Source organism: Triticum aestivum, chromosome 7B (assembly GCF_018294505.1).
Source record: "Triticum aestivum cultivar Chinese Spring chromosome 7B, IWGSC CS RefSeq v2.1, whole genome shotgun sequence".
NCBI lineage: Eukaryota > Viridiplantae > Streptophyta > Magnoliopsida > Poales > Poaceae > Triticum > Triticum aestivum.
The window spans coordinates 718,859,976-718,882,870 of record NC_057813.1 but is presented as its reverse complement, the minus strand read 5'-3'; the positions used below and the strand labels follow the sequence as shown (position 1 = coordinate 718,882,870).

The following is a 22,895-nucleotide window of genomic DNA, read 5'->3' as shown; positions in this document are numbered from 1 at the left end:
AAACTAGGTACAATATCCTCCAGTTCATTCAAGATAGGCGCTGCAATCGATTGAGAGTTGCGGCGCGAATTTCATAGGTTGACAAGCTCCATGCAATCAACCTCCATTATCACATGTGAGTAACCTCGTAGATGTGCAAAGATCACCCCTTCACGAAGAGCTAAAAGCTCGGCAACAAAGGGGTCGGACACACCTGGCAGCGGCTTGCTCCATGCTCCAAGGAACTCTAAGTGAGATCGGGCCACTCCATCAGCGCCTCCTGTTGAGGAATCCGTAAAAACAGAGCCGTCGGTGTTTATGGTGATCCAGCCCGCCTCAGGCGGCTTCCAACCCTGCACTCCATGTGACTTGCGGCCCTTCGGGATGTCAAGGATGGATAGGGTTTCATGTACCCACTTGATGGCCTGGACCGGATCGAAGCCATCCCGGTCGTGAGTCCATCTGTTACGCGAAGACCAAATGGTATGCATAATAGTGATCATCTTGCATCTTGCATCCTGTGAGAACATTAGATCCAGCAAGATGTCGCGAGCCCAAGTTTGTGGATGCAGTCGCGGGAGGTGAAGATCAAACCTCTGTTGGGCTGCCATCCAAAACTGTTTTGCATGTATGCATTCGATCAGTGCATGCATCAAACTCTCCTCCATTGCTTGGCATATACCGCATATACCAATAGGTTTTATATGTCTGTACTTCAAAGTTATCGAGTCCGGTAGGATGCCGCGAAGAACCCTCCACCAAAAGACTCGTACTTTCGGCACGACATGCAGTTTCCATAAGGCAGTCCACAACTGTTTATTTGCCGATGAAGATTCTGTGCTCCTACTAGCAGGGAATCGCCACAACCTCCAGTGATACGATATACGATACGATACCAATCGCGTTCGGATCTCGTATAGCTGCCGCATCACCGATCAGATCGATTGTCCCGAAAGCGCGTGGTGAACAGAGAAGAAAAAAAGGAAGAGGATGCGGCGTGACCGGATGTGTTGGTCATGCCGACGGTCGAGAAAGATGGGTCAAGGCGCGCACGGAAGGGATTTATTATGGGGACGTGCACACGCTACGAACGAACACGACCGCGGCCACTGGTTGGTTGGCAGCTGGCGCCGCGCGAACGGCGAAAGCGACCGAGACCCGGCACGGCACGCCACCCGCCGCGCGCGATGCGGGCTGGATCAGGGGTGTGATGTGGGGCACGGCCCTTGCTTGTGAAGAGAGAGCACTGGGGGCCCAAACAATCATTTCCAGACTGCTGTGGCTGTCTGGCCGAGCCCATTTCCGCAATTTGGTGTATGCATCACGGCGCGTGAGCGAAAAAAGACGGGAACTATACATGCCTCCAAAATTTCTCTAAATATGCCTCAAAAAAAAGGAGGGGGACAAGCGATGCGATGCATTGTGACACGCAATATGCCAAGCTTGTTAACTTCTGAATTTGATGGCTGAGCGCCGACGTAAGCTTGGAGAGCCAGGATTATCTTGGGACTTATTATTTGGTGATTTGTCTTAAATGTTTTTTTTCTTTGGTTAACGCATCCGGATGCGGTGATTCTATGTCAACAATGTAACAAATCAAATATGTGTTGTATGTCACGAAAAGTACGTTATTGCCACACATGAAACATATTTGATTAGTCAAATTACCGACTTGAAAGCAGGCGCGCAACCAATGCAAGGAGCTCCTAATAGACGCTCTTCGCGCTAGTTAACGAGCTGGCACTCGGGCACTCGATCGCATGGGCCGGCCCACCAGCACGCTCGCTCGCTCAAAAAGTTCCAAATGATTGCCCGCTCGCTCGAAGAAAAACCAAACGAATGTTGCTCCATTTGTATGCACGAATGATTGCTGATTTTCCCAAAATAAAAAAAGAACAACCGCTGACACATCATTTGACAGTTGCTCAACTGACGGGTCAAACCGTTGTTTCTTTTTAGAAAAATCAGGAAATCCGAAAAAAAGCAGAAGAATCAAAAACAAGTTCGCGAATTGAAAAAAGTACTTACATTTGAAAAAAAATCACGAATTGAAAAAAAATCACAATTTTCAGAAAAGAGGTTTAAAAAAAGTTTATTGATTTTAGAAAAAATGACAAATTTGGAAAAAAGTTCATCGAAATTGAAAACTTGTTCATCGATTTTTTAAAGAACACATAAATTTGGAAAATAAATTCCTCAACTTGAAAAAAGTACATTAAATTTTCAGAAAGACGTTCATAGTTTTTTTTTGCAAAACTCTATGCATTCTAAAAAATAAAAAGGAAAAATAAAGAAAAAATGCAAAATAAAAAAATAAAAAAAAGAGAATAAATAGAAGAGAAAGAAAGAAACCAAACAAGACCTTCCAGGAAAAACCAAAATCGGAAAAAAGGAAAGAAGAAATGTCTGGAAAGCTTCTGAAGCTTCCCAAATCCAGGAAGAGGTATCTCCCCATTGCACTCTTAGATGCCTTGCCCAGATAAGAGCGCCTTCAGCGCCAGTTAAAGAAATGAACGTTAATGGGCACTGAAGACGCCCAATAGCAAACGTCCCCGATGCACCCGTCCGGACGGAGTGCAAAACTTCAAACATGGGCTTGCTAGTTACTAGTGGCGTCCCATCCTGATGGCCGGGGACAAAAACATTGATATAATTTTATTTATTTATACAATTTCCTAAAAAATATTTGTACAAAATGATCTTTTCTACACTACATATCGCCTATGGGGAAATTACAAGGTGATCAACACCTCTAGCTAGTCACTCAAATAGGACCTATTGATGAGTCGAAAACACAACTAGTTCACACCGGAAAGGATCGTGGTGACGAGGTAAGTTTTCAAGTGTGGGAACCCATTTTCGCGTGCAAATTGCACGTGATAGTCACATGATGACTCGAGGACCGTAACATTTTTGGAATAAAGGAAAGAATGAAGTGATATTTGGGGTGTTTTTGTTCAAGCAATGAAACAGGGGACATTTTCCCACCGTTTCCCCATATCCCCAAATGCCTATCTATTCCCCATTGACCAAATCAAAGTTCCTAACTCTAGTATTATTGCTTGCCCATCCGGCTTGTCCATAGCCAACGACAGAAGGAGGGTGTTGTTCCATCTTTCGCAGGGAGTCGACACTTGGACTGGTTTGCTGGCGTGTCATCACTATGCATGATCGGACAATCTTAAAAGATGCACATATGGAAGACAAAATACACCGGGAGTAACAAAAAAAAAGTGAAAGTTTCGCATTTTTTCTATTAATCGATAAGATCTATTTACGTGTCTATATGCATATTTCTGAGACTGCAAAGGAGTTTTTTTTTGAGAAATAGCGATTCCCCTCCGGTTCCATTGATATGAAATCCAAGTAAGCGCAGAAACATATCAACAAAACCGCTCTTACGGAGCGTGCACTGTGCTTATTACAGGCCCAGGAACAAGACCGACGGAGATAGCGCACGCGGTAAGAGCAGACACTCAACTCAACAGGCCCATAAGGCACGGTGGAACCAGTTGGTGCCCAGGAGGACCGGTGAGTTTTACTCTCTCCGTCCGGAAATACTTGTCCTAAAAATGAATAATATTGGATCTATCTATAACTGAAATAACTCTAGATGCAATCATTTTTAATACAAGCATTTCCAGACGAAGAGAGTATTTCTGCCAAGCACTGTCAATGGATTGGTTTCCAAAAAAATCCATTACGAACCTCAAAACAAAAGAAGAAAACCGAATCCACACGAGAAATCGTTTACGGTAGACATGCTTATATACTGTATTTACTATTACGTCGCGACCTATCTTGTTCCACAAGATTTGCCTAGCTTCTAACCACACATGCTAATTGATGGTAGTACTTTTTTTTTTTTGCAACCCAATCCGAGAGCTTTTATTCAAGAGAGAATTTCTTATTTGGCCCTTTCTTAAAATTTACTTCCTTTTTGGCCTTAAAAATATTTTTCTTCCCTTTTTGACACCCAAACTTCATTTTATACCCTATGTGACATTTTCATCCATTTTTCCATCCAACTCTGTTAACTACCACATGCAATTACAATTTTACCCCTGATGGTGGTATGTCACCACAAAGAGAAGGGGGGAGGGGTGGCGCATGGAGAGTGCTATTTGTGATGTCGCTACCAGTAGCACCGCTTCTGTGTCACTGGAGCTTGCCATGTGCTCGTGCGCGCCGATACTAACGATGAACCAAGCTCTAGACGATGCACTCACCGTAATACAGAGCTGGCTTCCTTAATCCCTAATTGATCCTTTGCTTGAACGTCTACTAGTAGTACTACTAGTATGTACGAGCACGTTGCTGGAGACCACGACGAAGACGCCGCGTTGCACCCGAGTGGCAAGACGCCGTCGGCGCCCGGGATGAAGGAGCTGAGCAGGTGACGGCCGGGGCTGAAGACCTACCCGGCGCGTCGACGATGCTCGGAACCCGCGGACCTTCCGCACCGTGGCGCCGCTTCCGAAGAGGGAGTTGCAGTGGCAGCCGTCCTTTGGCCAGCGGCGGCGCACCGCAAGAGGTCGGCAAAGCCGGGGGCGCGCGCCAGGATCTCCAGCTCGACGTCTTCGGGCAGCCTCACCAGCGAGAACGCTGCGCGTGCGTGCATGCAAGTGCCGTTACGCGTGTGTGCATGCCATCGCTGGTATGCGCAAGAACGCAACAGGCAAACATGATTAGTTTTTTGCTCTAACTAGTAAGCGTGCACGTGCAACGCACGTATCGTTAAGAAATATGGTTTGATCTATCCTAACCTATTCTACTAAAAAGATAAAAGCATCTACAATTGAACTGGGAAAATATGACCTACCCAATGTATGTCAGCTGGCACATCTGAACAATGTCTGGATGTGTCCACTTTGAACCTCGTTTGTCTATTCATGCAGCCAGGTCCCCCAAATTATCAATCGCATGCATATTACTGGTTGGGATGGAGAGAGAGAGAATAAAGAAAGAAAAAACTTGGTCTGAGGTGAGCTGCACCCGACGTAGCAGACTGCCTGAACAGCCTCATTTCTTCCCCATATGTGGAATGTGTTTGAGGGACAGCCGGCCTTTTTCTACTCTCTTGGGTGCGGTGGTTTGCTCCCCGCATCCTTCGACACCACCCGGAATAATATGCCCTCGTCTCCTCCAACCTCGCTGACGCTTCAGTGAACCGGAAAGTTATAAACAACGTGTCATTCCTAGAATATTTTATCTTTTGATGGAAACAATAATCTATTGATCATCATTAAAAGAGTGTATGATGTTAGTTACAAATAGATAACTAACAAGATCAGTGTGTTCACCTAAATTCTTACTAACACTGTTAGTTCATGCACAAATTTATTGCTCTCTTTCCCTCACACACGGCTTCCTTTAAAATAAAACCAGGTAACCAAGTCTTCAGATGGTTAATCTCTTCGTAAATGTTCCCATTGCGGCATAGTGAGAACGTCTTGGCCTATATGAATTACCTTTTACCAACAACTTCAAGACCACAATTCTCTGATTTGGAAACCACAATCTCCCATGCTTTAGTCTTCTCAAGCGGTATAATGATACTTGCTGCCAAGTGAAACATACAAATAGCTAAGAAATATACAATGTCCCACAAGATTACTAATAACAGAGAGATTGTTTGCATATAGATCACTGGATTTCTGCTAACAAATAATGGCTGAAACCTTACTTTAAATTGCAATGCTTGAATGTAGGAAAAACTCGTTACCTTTTCCGAGAACATACATGAGAGCTGCGTGTATATAAATATATTAAGAAGAGAATAGTACATCAACATAATGAAGGCAAACAAGAGCAACGAAGCCACTAAGTTTAAACAACTCTAAAACAAAGGAAGACACGACCTGAAACTACACATTGTTGTCTCTTCAGCAAAATATTTTTCTATGAAAAAGTCGAGCTATAACTTATAGGTAGCACAACATAACTTTCCATATATTTCAAGTTTTGTTAGACCACAACAAGAGAGCAATCAGTCTCAGACTGATACTCCCTCCGTTCGGAATTACTTGTCTCGAAAATGGATGTATGTAGAACTAAAATACGTCTAGATACATTCATTTCCGAGACAAAGTAATTCCGAACGGAGGGAGTACTTGGGGAGAGGCACTCCAGGAGTGCCACAAACTAACTTCAATATGCTCCTTCTCTCTTACCAACACAAGGTTTAAGCTCAACTCACCCCAAAGAGAAAAGTGAGTTTAAACTTTAGGCTAAAATATACATGCAAATGTTTCTCATATAAACAGGAATTATGTGCACCGTGAGCAGAAAACTTCACATTGAAGCTGACCTTATGTTTCTATAGAGAAGAGACACGTAAAAAAAGGATACATCAGCATGCATTTAACAATGAGGCAACCACTTGCAGCACGTTTCAGTTGACAAAAATTTCAGATGTACAAAGTCGAACGCTGATATTACTATCATTTTTAAACTTTCACCATTAGTTAAGCAAACAAAGTGTGTGTCGGTTATTTTCCACAAAGAGCATTACAAGCATCACAAATTCAACAAGCATGGGCTGAAGTGTTATAACTGGAAGTAAATAAAAATAACAATGGTGATGTAAAGATTTGTTCTATGCCCTGAAGAACTTATTTTCTGAAGCAGACAGGAAATGACTCCTAAAAAAAATCTGATTACCTTTTACCTGAGTTTCCATTTTTTTATCAATAGTAAGATGTTTTAAATCTTGTAGTCTCAACTAATGCTGGTTTCAAGATGTGATATGGACCGTTAATGAAGCTGCGACAATATGGAGTAAATTAGATTTACTGGTTTCAGTCAAGCTAAACCTAAAAAGGAAGGTCAATTATTTACTGGAGTTACAAATTCAACGTGATGCCTTACTTTGCCGTTGGCTTGGAGGCCTCCCATCCCATCCTTGTTTATTCCTTATTCCACCCCTCTTTGTTTCCATGAGCTCCTTCCCCTTTCCCTTTTCCTCTTCATCATCCTGCAGCAAAGCAACAGAGTCTGAGATGCATCAGACTTTCACAAATAAAAAAGTAACTTTGGAACTTCATATAGTATTTCTTCTTTCGATGTAATAGACTCCAACCTTCTGCAAGTAGAGTCGGTCATAATTACTTTCTTCATATAGTTAGGGTTGCATAATTACACTCTCAAGTAAAGTATGAGCAGTCAAAAGCTTCAATAGTATTGTATATGTAGCAAAAAGGGCATTACAAATCAGAAGCATGTGCGGTATGTATAATTCATTGCACTGGAGGCAAAAGTTCAGTGGTCTATGGTAGAAGGTAGAGTAACGGGAAAATACAACATCAAGCTTTGGTGTCCATATAAACATTGTCGATTTTCAAAAATTGGTGACTGATTTCATCAGCATCTCGGATATGTCTGCAAACAAGAAAAGAAGTATTACAAACATCATTATGCTCCAATGATGCATAAATTACAAAAGAAATGTCGCTAGAAGCAGATCATACCTGACGGGTCCAGATGAATGTTCTGACCCTTGGATTCCAGAAGATGCATACGTTATTTGCATGCATGAAACATAACTTCTCATTACAGATTCTTTGCTATGTAAATTCGGAGTAATTAAAAAGGCACAACTCTTAGCCCATCTTCAGTAATTGTATATAGCTAGAAAAAAATAGAACATAATTTCTCATTACAAATTCATTTTCTAAGAAGACATTTTCATCACCATGCCATGTTTTAAAATGTACCTGTGCCCAAAGGCCATATACTAAGCTTCTCGGAGAACATATGAACCTAACTTTGATTCGTTGGGAAAATTAGCAATACTTAGTCATTATGTGACTGTCTGCAGTACCAAATTATCAACCCCACTAACTTAAAATTTAAAATTGGTACAATACCTATATGGTGAGAAGGCAGCGAAGTCAAATGATTAGCTTCAACATCACTGAATCATTGAACTTGTAAATGATGGCCTACTGGCTCATAGTTTTGATGATTAGGCATCTGCGGTAGGACAAAATAGTTCAACGGAGAAGAAATTTGTTGGAATATATTCGTGAGCTACAGCCGAAAGCTTATCTAGGCTCGCTTCTTCGTGCATGCTAGTCTCCCAGAAATCAATCAACATGCATGCTTCGAAGCACTTGTATGTGCATGTTGGTATCGCTGAAAGCACTTCAGACGTACGACATTCGCAAATTACTGCAGGAACTAAATCTATTTGGATCTAAAAATCAACTCTAAAGTTAGTGAAGAGACCTCTTGAGGTTAATATTTCAGTTATTGTGATTAACTCTAAAAACCAGCTAGATTGATTTGCATAGCAAATTGCAAACAAATTAACCAGATCAATCAATAAGCCTAAAATGATGCGGCCAGATCGATTCATCAGAGTTTTATGTTCCGTTAGGATGTGGCCAAATCGATTGCTCACAAAATAAATTCTATTGGAAAATGGCAGTTGACGCAACACAGACATGAACAGGACTGATTCTAATTACTAAGCTGTAGCAAACGTACCATGATGCAGACGGGCAGATGAAGACGACGGATAGCCGACGAACACCTATTCAGCTTTTGCTATAACAAAATTCCCACATAACAAATTGATACAATCATTAGCCAGTAAGAAAATATATTTTACCCCTAATCTCCAACTATCATAAACATCGGTACAAACTTGAAATACTTTTTTGCTTGACTTCTTGCAGGCATTATAACAAACACTTAAGTGGTCAGAAAATGCTTGCCGCAGCTACCACGGCAGGCGCTGATGCCCATGGCGGAGGGTCACAGCAAGCTAGTAGTGCATGGGGTGGGTGGGCGCAGCGGGGAGCAGGTAGCCATGGGGTGGGTGAGGGCAGCCCGGCGAGCATGTGGAGTGCGCCTCTCCTTGAGGAGTTGGACCTCGACCAGCTCCTCGCTTCCGGAAGCAGGAGCCTCTCACATGGCGGCGGCAGCGAGTGCACTGGTTCTTCCTCTACAGCGACAGGTGTGCGCTCTCCCTGCGGATCCATTATAGGAGGGCTTGTAGCATGACGGCGGCAAAGCGGGCACGCGTGAAGGCGGCGCGGGAGCTCGGCGGCGGTACGGCAGGGTGGAGGGGACCGCGGGGGCAGAGCTATTGGGAAGACGATGGGGATCTGGAGCAGAGAAATTAGCGGGATAGCCATCGTGCAGTTATTGCGTAGATTAGGGTGTCGTGGGCGGGGCCGCGGAGATCGAGGGATGCAGAGTGCTAGGACGGTTGGCAGACAGCGGCGTCTGCTCGGCAGAACATCCGATCTGAGTCGTTGATCTAGGTGGCAGACAATTCGAGTAATATAAACGGTAGGATGTGATTAAGTTGATTTGATCAAAGGGTCCTCGTTATTCTGTGTACAGTTTGTTGTGTGACTTTAGAAGAGTTTATGTTTGCTCTTTTAATAGTAGTATAGATATAGATTAACCTAGGTACGTATCTAATGGACGCTATCTAGCTAAGAGATGCATGCATATCAGACAAGATTATCTACAAACCTGATTGCTATACATAAGAATAATATGTGAATTTAATTTTTACCGTCATAAAAATTTTCGCAGCAACGCACAGGGAATCATCTAGTTTATTCAACACCACAAAACATATCACATCATTCATGTGTTTGTATGTAAATAATCTGATCACAAACTACACTAGGGGTAAAACAGTCTCTTTAGTTCAGACTTAACACCGTTAGTGGCCAAAACTGACGGAAGTGTCACATAGGGAACAAAATGAAGTTTGAGTGTCAAAAAGGGAAGAAAGGAGAATTTTGGGCCAAAAAGGGAAACAAAATTTAAGAAAGGGCCAAATAAGGAATTCTCTCTTTATTCAACAAAGGCACTCCTAGCATCATCCGCCAAAAGGCTGGTGAGTAGGAAGGAAGGTCTCGAGCCAGTCCAACTTTCGGTGACCAACAATGTGCTTGCATGTTTAGCACAAAGGTGGGCCGGTACATTGGCTGCCCTGTTTACATGTTGAACAACAAAAGAAGAAAAAGATGAAGCTAGCTCTCCAATTTCTAAAAGTAAAGGAGCCACAACAGAAAGGCTGTTATGACTAGTGTTCCAGAGATTAACTATCTCCAGGCAGTCTGTTTCCATGATCACATGTGAGAAACCATGTAGGTTCGCAAAGATGACTCCATCTCGCAAAGCCATGGTTTCTCCAATGAACGGATCCGATAACCCTAGATAGGGTTTACTCCAAGCTCCCAACAAGGCCTTGCTGGAACGTGCTACACCTCCAGCTCCCACCTTGTTGAAGTCCAAATTCACAGCCGCATCGGTATTGATCTTGATAAGCCCCTCCTCAGGAGGTATCCACCCAAAACCTGGCAGCACCGCATCATGTGGAAGAGGAATATCGAGTAGGGGCAAGTCCTCCCGTATCCTCTTGACAGATGAAAAAGGATCAAGTGGATCATCATCATGAGTAACTCTATTTCTAGAGTGCCAAATAGGCCACATAACTAGGATCATCTGAGACCTTTCCAAATCAGAAAACCGCCCGTCACAAATAATATCACGGGCCCATGTATCCGGGTGTAAGCGTGGCCTGCGTATATCGAACAAAACGAAGGCTTGTTCCCAGAACAACTTGGCATGAGGCATGAGAGCAATGCACTAGTGCGTGCATTAAATCTTCATCCATTGCATGACAAACATTGCATTGACTGATGAGTTTGATATGGCGATACCTCAAGGTGGATTCATCAGGGAGAATGCCACGGACAACCCTCCACCAGAATACACGCACCTTGGGCAAAACCTTGAGCTTCCATAGCGACTTCCACATTTGTTCTTCAGTCTGTGAGGATCCGGTAACCGTCCCTTCCTCGAGAGCTAGACGCTCTTTTTGATTCACAAGAGTACGGTATGCCGACTTGACAGAATAGATGCCGCTTCTTTCATGGGCCCAAGCAAGAAAATCATCCCCGCCACCTCTGCGTAGTGGGATATTCAGGATTGCATCCGCGTCAGGCACATCAAAGACATCACGTATTAATTCCCGACGCCATGACCAGTTGTCGGTATCAATTAGCTGGTCCACAGTGCCCAGCGTCGTCCCTCCTGGTACAATCATAGGAGACAAAGTATGTAAACCTGGGATCCACTTATCATGCCAAACTGAGATAGTAGTCCTGTCGCCAACCCTCTTGATTAGACCAACATCAAGCGCCTTCCTGCCTGCGACAATAGCGCGCCAAATAGAAGAGGCCGTCTTCGGCACTGTGGCCTCCAAGAAATCCCCATCAGGGAAGTACCTGCCCTTTATGACCCTGGCGCATAACGAATCTGGATTGGTAATGAATCTCCATCCATGTTTCCCCAGCAACGCCAAGTTGAACAAATTCATATCCCGGAAGCCCATGCCCCCTTGGGCTTTTGAAGATGCAAGTTTATCCCATGCCAACCAGTGCATCGCACGACGATCAAGGGATCCACTCCACCAAACTTTTGCCATACTAGATGTCAAACTTTTGCATACCTTTTTAGAGAGAAGGAAGCAACTCATACTAAACATTGGAATGGCTTGGATTACTGACTTGATAAGTGATTCTCTTCCAGCGCAAGCAAGAAGACGCTCGGCCCAGCCATTCATTTTGCTCCTTGAACGCCCCCCAATATGATCTAACGTGTCACTGGAAATTCTCCCAACTGCTGTTGGTAACCCAAGGTAGCGATCGCTGAAAGCCTCCACTTGTATTCCTAATAGAAGCTTCAGATCATGCCACCTGCCCACTGGTGTGTTTGGCGAAAAGAAGACTGCACTTTTATCACGGTTAACCGACTGGCCTGAGCAAGCAGCATAAGTAACCAAGATTTCATTTAGTCGGATCACACTCTCCTCTGTTGCACTGATGAAGATGAGGCTGTCATCGGCAAAAAGCAGGTGGCTCACCCACGGTGCCCTTATTGACACTCGTATGCCTCTGTCAATACGTGGATAGCCATAAGAATTCAGCAAAGATGTAAGCCTTTCTGCACATAATAAGAAGAGAAAGGGAGATACTGGATCCCCTTGTCTCAAGCCACAAGAAGGAGTAAAGTATGGCAGAAGTTGTCCATTAACTCTGATAGTGAACCGCACCGAAGTAACACACTTCATTATGAGAGAAACAAAACTCCTGCTAAACCCAAGCTTAGTCATGATTGCCTCGAGATAATGCCACTCGACTCGGTCGTAGGCATTCATCATGTCTAACTTAACAGCACAAGCATAGTTTTCCCCCTTCTTCCTCTGTCTCATTGTGTGGACGCTCTCAAAAGCAACCACCACATTATCAGTGATCAATCTCCCGGGGACAAACGCACTTTGTTCTTTGCCAACCACTATATCCATAAAATCTTTTAAACGATTAGTAGTCATCTTTGCCCCAATCTTGTAAGGCACCGGACATAATGATATGGGTCGGAATTGAGCTATACTCTGAGGGTTGCGTACCTTTGGTATAAGTGTGATCGATGTATCATTAAACCCCAAAGGAAGCTCACCACCATTAAGAAAACCCAAGATTGCTGGAACTAGATCATGATGTATGATATTCCAGTGTCGTTGAAAGAAGCCTGCTGTAAACCCATCTACACCCGGAGCCTTCGATGATGACATTTGAAAAAGGGCTATACGGACCTCCTCCGGTTCATATGGTTTATCCAGCTGCAGGTTCATGTCACCCGTAACACGCTCAGGGACAAACTGCATCAGCTCGTTCATATCGTGATATCCTTGTGAGGAGCACAAGTTCTGATAAAACGACTGCACTTCCACCATGTCTTCCTGCTCGGACGCACACACTGAGCCGTCCGCCCGTCGCAGATTGGAGATTCTACTCATACGTTTCTGCTGCGCCGCTTGAGCATGATAATAGGCAGTATTACGGTCACCCTTCCGGAGCCACGGCACCCGCGAACGCTGCTTCATCCATATTTCCTCTTGCCTCAAAGCCTCACGTAGCTGCAACACCGTGGCCTTCTCTTCCTCATTGGGTCCTCTCCCAATAGATTGCTTTCTCAGGTTTTCAAGTCCGGACTGAAGCTTCTTCACTTTTTTGGCTAGACACCCAAACTCCCGGGCACCCCACTCTCCAAGCTCACTTTGGAGTTTCTGTAAGGTGTCCTGGATACCTTCAAGCCCCTGGCCAACATGATTCCTCCTCCATGCCTCCGCGATAAAGTGGTCATAGTCAGCGTGGGACTGCCACACATCTTCATAACGAAACAGTTTTGGGCCCTGGCGTGCTTGCACTGGTTGTGTCTCTACCAGCACGAAGCAGTGATCCGATTCCAGAGCACTGATGTGACGGACACGCACAGGGTCGAAACGTTGTAGGAACTCCTCATTCGCTACACCACGATCGAGACGGGCTTTCACGTTCATCACCTCCCTTGCTTGTTATCTCATGTGTATGGTACCCCTGAGAATCCAAGATCCTGCAGGGAACTGTTGGGAACGTTGCAGAAAACAAAAATTTTCCTACTCGTTTCACCAAGATCATCTAGGAGTTCATCTAGCAACGAGTGATTAGATGCATCTACATACCTTTGTAGATCGCGAGCGGAAGCGTTCAAAAGAACGGTGATGATGTAGTCGTACTCGACGTGATCCAAATCACTGATGACCAGCGCCGAACGGACGGCACCTCCGCGTTCAACACACGTACGGAACAGCCACGTCTCCTCCTTCTTGATCCAGCAAGGGAGGGAGGAGAGGTTGAGGGAGATGGCACCAGCAGCAGCACGACGGCGTGGTGTTGATGGAGCTGCAGTACTCCGGCAGAGCTTCGCTAAGCACTATGGAGGTGGAGGAGGTGTTGGGGAGGGAGAAGGAGGCAACCAAAGGCCAAGGCGTTCAGGTATGAAGTCCCTCCTCTCCCCCACTATATATAGGGGTGCCAAGGGGGGGTGGCCGGCCCTAGGAGATCCAATCTCCTAGGGGGTGCGGCGGCCAAGGGGGGTTTCCCTCCCCCCCAAGGCACCTAGGAGGTGCCTTACCCTCCTAGGACTCTTGCCCCCTTGAACCCTAGGCGCATGGGCCTATGTGGGGCTGGTGCCCTTGGCCCATTAGGCCAAGGCGCACCCCCTTACAGCCCATGTGGCCCCCCGGGACAGGTGGACCCACCCGGTGGACCCCCGGGACCCTTCCGGTGGTCCCGGTACAATACCGATAACCCCGAAACTTGTCCCGATGCCCGAAACAGGACTTCCCATATATAAATCTTTACCTCCGGACCATTCCGGAACTCCTCGTGGCGTCCGGGATCTCATCCAGGACTCCGAACAACATTCGGGTTACTGCATGTACATATCCCTACAACCCTAGCGTAACCGAACCTTAAGTGTGTAGACCCTACGGGTTCGGGAGACAAGCAGACATGACCGAGACGACTCTCCGGTCAATAACCAACAGCGGGATCTGGATACCCATGTTGGCTCCCACATGCTCCACGATGATCTCATCGGATGAACCACGATGTCGAGGATTCTATCAACCCCGTACGCTATTCCCTTTGTCTATCGATATGTTACTTGCCCGAGATTCGATCGTCGGTATCCCAATACCTCGTTCAATCTCGTTACCGGCAAGTCACTTTACTCGTACCGTAATGCATGATCCCGTGACCAGACACTTGGTCACTCTGAGCTCATTATGATGATGCATTACCGAGTGGGCCCAGTGATACCTCTCCGTCATACGGAGTGACAAATCCCAGTCTTGATCCATGTCACCCAACAGACACTTTCGGAGATACCCGTAGTCTACCTTTATAGTCACCCAGTTACGTTGTGACGTTTGGCATATCCAAAGCACTCCTACAGTATCCGGGAGTTACACGATCTCATGGTCTAAGGAAAAGATACTTGACATTAGAAAACTCTAGCAAACGAACTATACGATCTTGTGCTATGTTTAGGATTGGGTCTTGTCCATCACATCATTCTCCTAATGATGTGATCTCGTTATCAATGACATCCAGTGTCCATAGTCAGGAAATCATGACTATCTGTTGATCAACGAGCTAGTCAACTAGAGGCTCACTAGGGACACGTTGGTGTCTGTTATTCACACATGTATTACGATTTCCGGATAACACAATTATAGCATGAATAAAGACAATTATCATGAACAAGGAAATATAATAATAATGCTTTTATTATTGCCTCTAGGGCATATTTCCAACAGTCTCCCACTTGCACTAGAGTCAATAATCTAGTTACATTGTGATGAATCGAACACCCATGGAATTCTGGTGTTGATCATGTTTTGCTCTAGGGAGAGGTTTAGTCAACGGATCTGCTACATTCAGGTCCGTATGTACTTTACAAATCTCTATGTCTCCATCTTGAACATTTTCACGAATGGAGTTGAAGCGACGCTTGATGTGCCTTGTCTTCTTGTGAAACCTGGGCTCCTTGGCAAGTGCAATAGCTCCAGTGTTGTCACAGAAGAGCTTGATCGGCCCCGACGCATTGGGTATGACTCCTAGGTCGGTGATGAACTCCTTCACCCATATTGCTTCATGTGCTGCCTCCGAGGCTGCCATGTACTCCGCTTCACATGTAGATCCCGCCACGACGCTTTGCTTGCAACTGCACCAGCTTACTGCCCCACCATTCAAAATATACACGTATCCGGTTTGTGACTTAGAGTCATCCAGATCTGTGTCGAAGCTAGCATCGACGTAACCCTTTACGATGAGCTCTTCGTCACCTCCATAAACGAGAAACATTTCCTTAGTCCTTTTCAGGTACTTCAGGATATTCTTGACTGCTGTCCAGTGTTCCTTGCCGGGATTACTTTGGTACCTTCCTACCAAACTTACGGCAAGGTTTACATCAGGTCTGGTACACAGCATGGCATACATAATAGAACCTATGGCTGAGGCATAGGGGATGACGCTCATCTCTTCTATATCTTCTGCCGTGGTCGGACATTGAGCTGAGCTCAATTTCACACCTTGTAACACAGGCAAGAACCCTTTCTTGGATTGATCCATATTGAACTTCTTCAATATCTTATCAAGGTATGTGCTTTGTGAAAGACCTATGAGGCGTCTCGATCTATCTCTATAGATTTTGATGCCTAATATATAAGCAGCTTCTCCAAGGTCCTTCATTGAAAAACTTTTATTCAAGTAGGCCTTGATGCTGTCCAAGAGTTCTATATCATTTCCCATCAACAGTATGTCATCTACATATAATATGAGAAATGCTACAGAGCTCCCACTCACTTTCTTGTAAACGCAGGCTTCTCCATAAGTCTGTGTAAACCCAAACGCTTTGATCATCTCATCAAAGCGAATGTTCCAACTCCGAGATGCTTGCACCAGCCCATAAATCGAGCGTTGGAGCTTGCACACTTTGTCAGCATTCTTAGGATCGACAAAACCTTCCGGCTGCATCATATACAATTCTTCCTTAAGGAAACCATTAAGGAATGCCGTTTTGACGTCCATTTGCCATATTTCGTAATCATAGAATGCGGCAATTGCTAACATGATTCGGACGGACTTCAGCTTCGCTACCGGTGAGAAAGTCTCATCGTAGTCAACCCCTTGAACTTGTCGATAACCCTTAGCGACAAGCCGAGCTTTATAGATGGTCACATTACCATCCGCGTCTGTCTTCTTCTTAAAGATCCATTTATTTTCTATGGCTCGCCGTTCAACGGGCAAGTCAGTCAAAGTCCATACTTTGTTTTCATACATGGATCCTATCTCGGATTTCATGGCTTCTAGCCATTTGTCGGAATCCGGGCCCGCCATCGCTTCTTCATAGTTCGAAGGTTCACCATTGTCTAACAGCATGATTTCCAAGACAGGGTTGCCGTACCACTCTGGTGCGGAACGTGTCCTTGTGGACCTTCGAATTTCAGTAGGAGCTTGATCAGAAGTATCTTGATCATTATCATTAACTTCCTCTCTAGTCGGTGCAGGCACCTCAGGAACATTTTCTTGAGTTGCGCCATTTTCCGGTTCAAGAGGTAATACTTCATCAAGCTCTACTTTCCTCCCACTTACTTCTTTCGAGAGAAACTCTTTCTCCAGAAAAGACCCATTCTTGGCAACAAAGATCTTGCCTTCGGATCTGAGGTAGAAGGTGTACCCAATAGTTTCTTTTGGGTATCCTATGAAGACGCATTTCTCCGATTTGGGTTCGAGCTTTTCAGGTTGAAGTTTCTTGACATAAGCATCGCATCCCCAAACTTTTAGAAACGACAGCTTAGGTTTCTTCCCAAACCATAATTCATACGGTGTCGTCTCAACGGATTTCGACGGAGCCCTATTTAAAGTGAATGCGGCAGTCTCTAAAGCATAGCCCCAAAAAGAAAGCGGTAAATCGGTAAGAGACATCATAGATCGCACCATATCTAACAGAGTGCGATTACGACGTTCGGACACACCATTACGCTGAGGTGTTCCAGGCGGCGTGAGTTGTGAAACTATTCCACATTTTCTTAAGTGTGCCCCAAACTCGTGACTCAAGTATTCTCCTCCACGATCTGATCGCAGAAACTTGATTTTCCTGTCACGTTGATTTTCAACCTCACTCTGAAATTCCTTGAACTTTTCAAAGGTTTCAGACTTGTGTTTCATTAAGTAGATATACCCATACCTACTTAAATCATCAGTGAGGGTGAGAACATAACGATAGCCACCGCGAGCCTCAACACTCATTGGACCGCACACATCAGTATGTATGATTTCCAATAAGTCGGTTGCTTGCTCCATTGTTCCTGAGAACGGAGTCTTGGTCATTTTACCCATAAGGCATGGTTCGCACGTGTCAAATGATTCATAATCAAGAGACTCTAAAAGTCCATCAGCATGGAGCTTCTTCATGCGTTTGACACCTATGTGACCTAGGCGGCAGTGCCACAAGTATGTGGGACTATCATTATCAACTTTACTTCTTTTGGTACTCACATTATGAATATGTGTAGCATCACGTTCGAGATTCATAAAGAATAAACCATTCACCATAGGAGCATGACCATAAAACATATCTCTCATAAAAATGGAACAACCATTATTCTCAGATTTAAAAGAGTAGCCATCTCGAATTAAACGAGATCCCGATACAATGTTCATGCTCAAAGCTGGCACTAAATAACAATTATTAAGGTTTAAAACTAATCCCGAAGGGAGATGCAGAGGTAGCGTGCCGACGGCGATCACATTGACCTTGGAACCATTCCCGACGCGCATCGTCACCTCGTCCTTTGCCAGTTTCCGTTTATTCCGCAGCCCCTGCTTTGAGTTACAAATGTGAGCAACTGCACCGGTATCAAATACCCAGGAGCCACTACGGGCACTAGTAAGGTACACATCAATTACATGTATATCACATATACCTTTGGTTTTGCCGGCCTTCTTATCCGCTAAGTACTTAGGGCAGTTCCGCTTCCAGTGACCGCTTCCCTTGCAATAAAAGCACTCAGTCTCGGGCTTGGGTCCATTCTTTGGCTTCTTCCCAGCAGCTTGCTTGCCGGGCGCGGCAACCTCCTTGCCGTCCTTCTTGAAGTTCTTTTTACCCTTGCCTTTCTTGAACTTAGTGGTTTTATTGACCATCAACACTTGATGTTCCTTCCTGACTTCTACCTCCGCTGATTTCAGCATAGCAAATACTTCAGGAATGGTCTTTTCCATCCCCTGCATATTGAAGTTCATCACAAAGCTCTTGTAGCTTGGTGGAAGCGACTGGAGGATTCTGTCAATGACTGCATCATCCGGGAGATTAACTCCCAGCTGAGTCAAGCGGTTATGCAACCCAGACATAGTGAGTATGTGCTCACTGACAGAACTGTTTTCCTCCATCTTACAGCTGAAGAATTTGTCGGAGACTTCATATCTCTCGACCCGGGCATGAGCTTGGAAAACCATTTTCAGCTCTTCGAACATCTCATATGCTCCATGTCTCTCAAAACGCTTTTGGAGCCCCGGCTCTAGGCTGTAAAGCATGCCGCACTGAACGAGGGAGTAGTCATCGAAACGTGCCTGCCAAGCGTTCATAACGTCTTGTTCCGCAGGGAGAACGGGTGCGTCACCAAGCGGTGCTTGTAGGACATAATCTTTCTTGGCAGCTATGAGGATGATCCTCAGGTTCCGGACCCAGTCCGTATAGTTGCTGCCATCGTCTTTCAGCTTAGTTTTCTCTAGGAACGCGTTGAAGTTGAGGACTACGTTGGCCATTTGATCTACAAGACATATTGCAAAGATTTTAGACTAAGTTCATGATAATTAAGTTCAACTAATCAAATTATTAGTGAACTCCCACTTAGATTAGACATCCCTCTAGTCATCTAAGTATTACATGATCCGAGTTAAACTAGACCGTGTCCGATCATCACGTGAGACGGACTAGTCAACATCGGTGAACATCTTCATGTTGATCGTATCTTCTATACGACTCATGCTCGACCTTTCGGTCTTCTGTGTTCCGAGGCCATGTCTGTACATGCTAGGCTCGTCAAGTCAACCTAAGTGTTTGCATGTGTAAATCTGTCTTACACCCGTTGTATGTGAACGTCTGAATAAAACACCCGATCATCACGTGGTGTTTTGAAACAGCGAACTGTCGCAACGGTGCACAGTTAGGGGGAACACTTCTTGAATTTATTGTGAGGGGTCATCTTATTTACTACCGTCGTTCTAAGTAAACAAGATGCAAAACATGATAAACATCACATGCAATCAAATAATAAACGTGACATGATATGGCCAATATCACATAGCTCCTTTGATCTCCATCTTGGGGCTCCATGATCATCTTGTCACCGGCTTGACACCATGATCTCCATCATCATGATCTCCATCATCGTGTCTCCATGAAGTTGCTCGCCAACCATTACTTCTACTACTATGGCTAACGCGTTTAGCAATAAAGTAAAGTAATTACATGGCGTTTCTTGATGACACGCAGGTCATATAAAAGAATAAAGACAACTCCTATGGCTCCTGCCGGTTGTCATACTCATCGACATGCAAGTCGTGATTCCTATTACAATAGCATGAACATCTCATACATCACATATAGATCATTCATCATTCATCACAACTTTGGCCATATCATATCACAAACCACTTGCTGCAAAAACAAGTTAGACGTCCTCTAATTGTTGTTGCAAGTTTTACGTGGCTGAATTAGGGTTCTAGCAAGAACGTTTTCTTACCTACGTTAAAGCCACAACGTGATTTGTCAACTTCTATTTACCCTTCATAAGGACCCTGTTCATCGATTCCGCTCCAACTAAAGTAGGAGAGACAGACACCCGCCAGCCACCTTATGCAACTAGTGCATGTTAGTCGGTGGAACCGGTCTCACGTAAGCGTACGTGTAAGGTTGGTCCGGGCCGCTTCATCCCACAATACCGCTGAAGCAAGAAAGGACTAGTAACGGCAAGAAAGTTGACAAATCTACGCCCACAACAAATTGTGTTCTACTCGCGCAAGAAGAACTACGCATAGACCTAGCTCATGATGCCACTTTTGGGAACGTTGCAGAAAACAAAAAATTTCCTACTCGTTTCACCAAGATCATCTAGGAGTTCATCTAGCAACGAGTGATTAGATGCATCTACATACCTTTGTAGATCGCGAGCGGAAGCGTTCAAAAGAACGGTGATGATGTAGTCGTACTCGACGTGATCCAAATCACCGATGACCAGCGCCGAACGGACGGCACCTCCGCGTTCAACACACGTACGGAACAGCCACGTCTCCTCCTTCTTGATCCAGCAAGGGAGGGAGGAGAGGTTGAGGGAGATGGCACCAGCAGCAGCACGACGGCGTGGTGTTGATGGAGCTGCAGTACTCCGGCAGAGCTTCGCTAAGCACTATGGAGGTGGAGGAGGTGTTGGGGAGGGAGAAGGAGGCAACCAAAGGCCAAGGCGTTCAGGTATGAAGTCCCTCCTCTCCCCCACTATATATAGGGGTGCCAAGGGGGGTGGCCGGCCCTAGGAGATCCAATCTCCTAGGGGGTGCGGCGGCCAAGGGGGGTTTCCCTCCCCCCCAAGGCACCTAGGAGGTGCCTTACCCTCCTAGGACTCTTGCCCCCTTGAACCCTAGGCGCATGGGCCTATGTGGGGCTGGTGCCCTTGGCCCATTAGGCCAAGGCGCACCCCCTTACAGCCCATGTGGCCCCCCGGGACAGGTGGACCCACCCGGTGGACCCCCGGGACCCTTCCGGTGGTCCCGGTACAATACCGATAACCCCGAAACTTGTCCCGATGCCCGAAACAGGACTTCCCATATATAAATCTTTACCTCCGGACCATTCCGGAACTCCTCGTGACGTCCGGGATCTCATCCGGGACTCCGAACAACATTCGGGTTACTGCATGTACATATCCCTACAACCCTAGCGTAACCGAACCTTAAGTGTGTAGACCCTACGGGTTCGGGAGACAAGCAGACATGACCGAGACGACTCTCCGGTCAATAACCAACAGCGGGATCTGGATACCCATGTTGGCTCCCACATGCTCCACGATGATCTCATCGGATGAACCACGATGTCGAGGATTCTATCAACCCCGTACGCTATTCCCTTTGTCTATCGATATGTTACTTGCCCGAGATTCGATCGTCGGTATCCCAATACCTCGTTCAATCTCGTTACCGGCAAGTCACTTTACTCGTACCGTAATGCATGATCCCGTGACCAGACACTTGGTCACTCTGAGCTCATTATGATGATGCATTACCGAGTGGGCCCAGTGATACCTCTCCGTCATACGGAGTGACAAATCCCAGTCTTGATCCATGTCACCCAACAGACACTTTCGGAGATACCCGTAGTCTACCTTTATAGTCACCCAGTTACGTTGTGACGTTTGGCATACCCAAAGCACTCCTACAGTATCCGGGAGTTACACGATCTCATGGTCTAAGGAAAAGATACTTGACATTAGAAAACTCTAGCAAACGAACTATACGATCTTGTGCTATGTTTAGGATTGGGTCTTGTCCATCACATCATTCTCCTAATGATGTGATCTCGTTATCAATGACATCCAGTGTCCATAGTCAGGAAATCATGACTATCTGTTGATCAACGAGCTAGTCAACTAGAGGCTCACTAGGGACACGTTGGTGTCTGTTATTCACACATGTATTACGATTTCCGGATAACACAATTATAGCATGAATAAAGACAATTATCATGAACAAGGAAATATAATAATAATGCTTTTATTATTGCCTCTAGGGCATATTTCCAACAGGAACAATCTTCCAATGCTTCCCGAAAGGCTATCATTTGCACTTCCGGTCGCGCGGCCCTACTGAAATGTTCTGTACCAAAGAGTGTCTCATTGAAGTCACCAAGACATAACCATGCCTGGTGCGGTATATCATTCAGCATCCTCAAGCAGCGCCAACTATGGTGCATGTCTTCTCTCCTTGGTGCACCATAGAAGCCCGTGAACCTCCATCCAGGAGTAGACATATCAGCTTTCTGAACCATAACGTCAATGTGTCCAGAACTGTAATTCTTTAGCTCAACCTTCACCTCACTTGACCAAAGCAAACCAATTCCACCACTAAGTCCCGCACTATCCACTGCAAAGCATCCCGCAAAGCCAAGGCTTTGCTGCAGAATCTCAACTCGACTAGCCCTGATCTTCGTCTCCGAAACAAAGAGCAAAGCGGGCCCTTCTTGCTTCGTTAGTTTACGAAGCTCTCGAACTGCCTCGGGGTTCCCAAGCCCCCGACAGTTCCAGCTCAGGCATTTCATGGCTCCTGGCAGGGCTGACTAGCAGCCGCTGCCGAATTTTCAGACGATGGGGGGGGGTAGGTTTTTTCTTTTTTGGCTCTCTTACTTCAGTACCTCCATCCCTAGCTGTGTTACCATTGCCATCCACTTTCTGAGCTGAAAACACCACCATATCAGTTGCAATTCCGTCTGGAATAGTCACATTGCCA

General features: G+C 45.4%; 1 long non-coding RNA gene across 3 annotated transcripts; it reads right to left on the bottom strand.

Moving 5' to 3' along the window:
• Positions 1-4,702: 4,702 nt before the first annotated feature.
• On the bottom strand, positions 4,703-9,141 carry LOC123155619 (uncharacterized). Of its 3 annotated transcripts, XR_006477539.1 has the most exons (5): positions 7,449-9,141; positions 6,850-7,359; positions 5,451-6,744; positions 5,283-5,350; positions 4,703-5,139 (listed from the first exon to the last, which is right to left on the bottom strand). It is a non-coding gene; the product is annotated as an uncharacterized lncRNA (long non-coding RNA). The 3 variants fall into 3 exon arrangements; XR_006477538.1 differs by having other exon boundaries at positions 5,283-6,744; XR_006477537.1 differs by lacking the exon at positions 5,283-5,350.
• Positions 9,142-22,895: the final 13,754 nt, after the last annotated feature.